Source organism: Trichechus manatus, unplaced genomic scaffold (assembly GCF_000243295.1).
Source record: "Trichechus manatus latirostris isolate Lorelei unplaced genomic scaffold, TriManLat1.0 scaffold00129, whole genome shotgun sequence".
Classification (NCBI taxonomy): Eukaryota; Metazoa; Chordata; class Mammalia; order Sirenia; family Trichechidae; genus Trichechus; species Trichechus manatus.
In genome coordinates, this window is record NW_004444065.1 from 3,918,362 (window position 1) to 3,924,872 (window position 6,511).

The window sequence follows — 6,511 nt, forward strand, 5'->3', positions numbered from 1 at the left end:
TGTGACTCCCCAACTGTGTGGCAAAGTCCATCAAAAAGCAGTGAAGACAGCTCACACAGCCAGGTGGTCGGGAGAATGGAAAGGAAGGAAGGCAGAGAGAGTCAAGGAACCCAGAAAAAAAAGGGTCCTGAGGGAGACCACCAGGGTTGTGTCACAGACCTGGAAGCCATGTGCTGATGGCTCCCCAGCGGTGTGTCATGGGTGGTCAAAAAGCAGCAGAGAGTGCACGTGGCTAGGCGTTTGGGAAAAAGAAAATGAAGGAAGGTAGAGAGGCAAGAAAGCAAGAGAAAAAAAATGTCCTGAGGGAGCCCACCAATGTGGTGGCATGGACCGCAGAATCGGCTCCTCAGCTGAGTGGTGTGGCACAGCCTGTCAAGAAGGAGAAGAGATGGCACGTGGCACCACCTGGGCAGGAGAAAAGAAAGCAAGGAGGTGAGGGAGAGAAGAAACAAAAAGAAGCAATAAAAATGGCAACAAAATAACACTGAAGGAGCCGGCTGGTGGGGCCAGGGTGAATCCAAGCAGCAAGGAGCCAGCATCTCTCCAGCCAAGTGGGCCCGGACAGCAGTGACCTGGTTTCTCTCCAGCTGTGACCGTAGCCCACTGGAAAGCAGCCCTGGCTGTGCAGAGGGAAGAAGGGTTGGGGGTGGGAAAGCCTGTATCCCTGGTTACCGAGTGCTCTGTCTCCTGCTGGGAGAGCCATGAAGTTGTCTTCTTGTACTTCTTGCCTGCTATTCTTGGTGGCTGAGGGATCCAAGATGACAATTCTGTGTCTCGTTAGCTGATAGGAGACCTCCACTCCATAGCTCTCCTTATTCACTTTTCTCTGTCAGTTTCTTATTCCAGTCTGTGTCTCCTTGAGTTCTTTATCCCTTCATTTGATGCTTAGGTTTTCAGGATTGACCTTTGTATCTGTTTTACTTAGTTTTTTGGATCTTTGCTATAAAGCGACAGTGTGGTACTTCTGTCTATAGTGCTTTGTTGGCTCTGCCACAGATGAAATTAGTTTATAACTTTCTTTCCTTTTACTGGTCAAGTCTGATTTTGTATCAAAGTTATGCTAGCCTCATAGATTAGATGGAGTGTCTTTATTATTTCTATTCTTTTCAAGAGCTTAGTTAAGATTGGAAATATCTGTTCTTTGCAGTCACCTTTAAAGCTTTGTGGGCTTAGTGCTTTCATTATAAAAATATTTCTTAATACTTATTTACTTAATTTAATGGTTATAAGATTATTTATGTATTGCACTTGTTTTGATGCTTATTAATGCCAAGAGAATTAATTCTATTCAACTAAGTTTTCAACTATATTGACAGAATATTCCATGTTATATCTCTTAATTAGGAGATAATCTCACAGCATCAGCACCTATGTAACATTATACTTTCTTAACATATATTTTCAATTTTACCTTTTCATTTTTCTTCATGATTAATTTTGCTACATATTTTGCTGTTATTAATCATTTCAAAGATGATACATTTTTTTCAGTTCTCTTTAAAGTGTGTATTTTTTCTTGCATTAACTTCTTTTTTTCCTTACTTACACTTTCTTGTTTTTTTGCCTATATTCTTAAATAAGATGCTTGGGTGTTGTTTTGAACTATTGTTATTGTTAATTTAAGCACTTAAAATTAGGAATGTCAATGCATTTACCCCTTAGTTGAATATTACACTTTCAAAGATCTTGTAAAATTATTTATTCTTTTACACATGACTTGTTTAGTAGTATGCATTTACATTTTTAAATGTATGTATGATATTTACCTTTTTTCATTTGTTTCTAAATTAGTTATACCGTAGTCAGAATATGTAGTGTGTAATAGACAAATTTTTTGAAATTTATTATTGCCTAGCATGTGATCAGTTTTCATAAATATTCTATTTGCGATTGAAGAGAGAATGCATTCTCCAGTTATGGGGTTTCATTTTGTACATGTGTCTGATTAAGTTACATTTTCTCTTCAAATGTTTGTTATCTTTGTTTTGCTGGCTACCTGATCTAACATTTACTGAGAGATCTATATTAAAATTTCCTACTTGAATTATTAATTTCTCCATTTCACTTACTAGTTCTGTCAAATTTTGTGATAAATATTTTAAAATATTTAGTATCTTGACTATGATAACGTTGTGATAATTTTAAGATTGTGATAATATTTTAAGACTTTAGAATTGATACATATGTATACATATATTTTATAGTAATTTTATAACCTTGTTTTTCTCTAGTAATATTTACTTAGTATTTTGCTATTTTTAAAATATGTTAAAGAAGAATATTTTTACACTTTATTCAGCATTTTTACATTTTCATCACAGAGTGATTTTTCTGAATGATCTAACTCTCTATTACTGGAAACTAGAAGTCTCATTTGTTGTTAGTTGCTGTCAAGTCAGTTCTAACTCATGGCAACCCCATGGGTGACCCCATGTGTACAGACAAAGTCTCATAGCAGATTTTTTCTGTTGCTCCTGTTTCTTTTATTTAATGTTATGTGGAACTTATTGAGATTAATATTCATTTTAAGCATCTCCTTTCTTGTGGGAATCAGTTTATATCTGGTATAAAGGGACTTAGTTCATTTCTCAGTTTAGACATCTTTTAAAATATTTTCCCATGTCTTGCTGCTGTAACAAATTACCTCAAATTTAGCACCTTTAAAAAATCCAAATGTAGTATCTCAGAGTATTATAAATCAGAAGCCCAGATTGGTTCTGGTTGGTTTCACAAGAAGTCCAGCAAGCTCTGCTTAGGGTCTTACAAGGCTGAAATCAAGATATCAGGAGAGCCACTGTATTCCTTTCCAGAGACTTCTGGGGGAGAATTCACTTCCAGTCTCATTCAAGTTGTTGGCAGTATTCAGTTGCACAAAGTCCTAGTACTGAAGTCCCTCCCTGTTTCCTGGCTGCCTGTCATTCTCAGTTTCCTGAGGCCACTGGCATTCCCTTGTTCATGGCCTCTTTCCTCCATCTTCAAAGCCAGAAAATCTAAACTTCAGAATTTGTTAGTATATTCCAGTTAATTGACCTAATAACATGTTTAGTGCTTTTGTTCTACCTCCTAGTTCATTGCATAGTGCCTGGGGTCTTAAAAGCTTGCAAATGGCCATCTAAGGCACAATGATTGGTCTCTATTCACCTGGAAAAACAGAGGAAGGAGAGTCAGAAAAAATAACAACAACAACAACAAAATACCCACTACCATCTGGTTAATTTTGACCCCTAGTGACCCTATAGGACAGAATAGAACTACCCCATAGGGTTCCCAAGGCTGTAAGTTTTAATGGAAGCAGACTGCCACATCTTTCTCCCATAACTAGTGGGCTCCAAGCACTGATGTTTTGGCTAGCAGCTGAGCACTTTAACCACTGTGCAACCTGTGCTCCTTAGAGTCAGGAATAGGAGGATATGGAATGTGTGGCTAATTGCCTCCATGAACAACTGCCTCCTTTGCCATGAGACCAGAAGAAATGGAAGGTGCCCGGCTACCATTACTGAACCTTTTGCAAAGGTTCTATAAAAGAATCCTGATAAAAAGGATTATGGAATTCAGACTTTCTGGAGCCGTGGAGACTGGATGAACTCCTGAAACCATTGCCCTGAGATAACCTTCAAACCTTAAACCAAAAATATTCCCTGAAGTCTTCTTAAAACCAAACAATAATTTAGCTTAGCTAGAAAAGATTGTGTGCCTTGAGCATCGTGCTCTTTCAAGATCCACCTATATGGTATCAGATTGACAACAGCAACTCAGAAGATTAGATAGGAACCTTAGGAGGCAGTGAGTTTATATTAATGGAAGAAGAACAACTCAGAAAAGGAAGGTGAGAATGGTTGCACAACTCATAGAATATAATCGAGGTCACTGAATTGTACATGTAGAAACTACTAAATTGGTGCATGTTTTTCAACAACAATAAAACAAATAAAATAAAATAAAAAAACCAGAAACCATGGTTGAGTCCCCACTCTTTGAATTTCTCTAACCTCACTTTCTGCCTCATCTTGCTTATCTCCCTGTTTACCATCTCTCTCACATCAGCTGGAGAAATTTCTCTTCCTTTAAAGTTTAGGTGATTAGTTAGGCTGAAGCTGAATAATCTAAGATTTATAAACTTAATTATATTTGCAAATTGTCTTTGTAGCATCACCTAGATTAGTGTTTGAATAACAAGGGGTGGGAATCTTGTAGAGAATGGGTGGGATACTTTAGAATTCTGCTTTATCATTAGAAGTGTTTCACTTAGGATTAAATTTGGCTTCTTAAACCTGACAGGCTTAAGTTACAATGCAGTAAATAAAATAAGGATTTATTTTTTCTTATGTAAAAGAAATATAGATATTAGCTGTCCTGAGCTGTTATGACGCCCAAGGTTATTAGAAACCAGACTTTTTTTTCTATATTATGCTCCATATAATATTATATAACATTCATTCACAGAGTCAGGTCATGACATAAGAAATTTTCTCTATCTCCTGCTATCATTTTGGCTTATCAGACATAAACATGACAAAGATGAAAAGAGAAAAATGTCAGGAATAGTCCCCATTCCTAGACCCTTCAGGGATGTCCATCCAACAAACATAAGTCAGAATTTAGTCACCAGGTCACACGGCTTGCACTGTGAGAAATATCGGAAAACATACTTTAAACAGGGTTATTGTCACCTCCAATGAAATAGGGGCTCTGTAAGAAAGGAATAAAAAAGAAAAAAGACTAGAGATTGGATAAGTGACTAACAATCCAATACTGGGTGCACAGTTACCAATAGTCTCATGAATAGTTTCTACTTTCCCTAAATTGGTCTCAGGGATGGTGAGAAGTTTTTACTACTTTGAAATATACATTGTTAGTAACATTTTTTATAAAAATACCTTAAACTATTGTTTTAGAAGGATTTCCATGAATAATCAGAGATATAAGTTCATCAATTTTGTTTTTCAGTGAGTAAATAACTTTTCTAATACTGAACATAATTAAACACTAATGATTACAGAATAAAAAATATTTAGCTTTGAAAAATGATGGCTAAAGAGAAAATCTTATAACCAATCAAGTTTTTCAAGAAAAGCTCCAATTTGAAATGACTTACCTTGACAGGTGATGAGCAAAATTGCATTAGAAACAAATCAAGTGATTCAACTCTGTGTTATTCTGATCTGAAGTCTCACTTTTCTATTAATGTGAATATTTCCAAAATGCATCAGGAAGTCCTGACAATTTAAAAGGCATTATGTGAGCAAACACTATTCTGCAAGTGAAAAAGCATAATTGTTGCCTTGACTGTGGTGACATTCTCATCAATGAGGTAATGATCTGAGTCACCAAAGCAGTTGTTCTTCCTGTTTGTATATTTATACACTTTCTTAAAAAAAAATGAGGCCCATAAGCATATTAAAAGTAATGTTTGTCTCTTTAATTCTCTCTATTTGTCTCTGATCTAGTAATGCATCTTAATTAAACAGTTAAGTGTGGTATAAAAATTCACTCAATAATTGTAATTCAGAGAAAATAAGTAGTCTGGAAGAATTCACTAAAACTCTTGATGAAATCGTGTTTTCTGTATGGAGTAAACCGGAGACATCTAAAACTCCTCTGCAATGAAAATATTTAATTCAGGTATTTGTTACTGTTGATGTTAGGTGCCATTGAGTCAGTTCCGACTCATAGCTATCCAATGCACAACAGAAGGAAACACTGCCCAGTCCTGTGCCATCTTCACAATCATCGCTATGTTTGAGTTCATTGTTGCAGCCACTGTGTCAATCTATCTTGCTGAGGGTCTTCCTCTTTTTCACTGACCCTCTACTCTACCAAGCATGATGTCCTTCTACTAGAAAGTATTCCTTATACTGAAGACTTGTACAACCTTATTCAACTTAAGTACTTTTGCCTAGTGGAAAGGACTGGATGGGTACCACATATAAGATAGACTTCATTAATTGAGATGGAGCAATCTGGAATATGCAGTGAAAAATCACCTCAGGGAAACTTTTAGGTGCATCTAAATAACTACCTGTACTGGGATGGGCATGGATTGCTAGTCCAATTGCATGTTAGTCTGGTCATTACTTGAGATGTGACACTATGCACATTTTTTTTTTATTGTACTTCAGGTGAAGGTTTACAGAATAAATAGTTTCTGATTAAACAGCCAGTACACATATTATTTTATGACTTTGGTTAACAACTCCATGACATGCCAACCCTCTCCCTTTTCGACTTTTTTTGTTTGTTTGTTTTTTGGTGAAAATATCCATAGCCAAAGATACACCATTTTAAAAATCTTTACATGCACAGTTTAGTGACATCGATTACTTTCTTCCAGTTGTGCTGCTATTCTCACTTTAGGTGAAGGTTTAGAGAACAGCATAGTTTCTCATTAAACAGTTAGTACACATGTTGCCCTATGATAATGGTTAACAACCCCACTACATGTCAACACTGTCCTTACTCAACCTTGGGTTCCCTAGCACCAGCTTTCCTGTCCCCTTCTGCCTTCTACTCC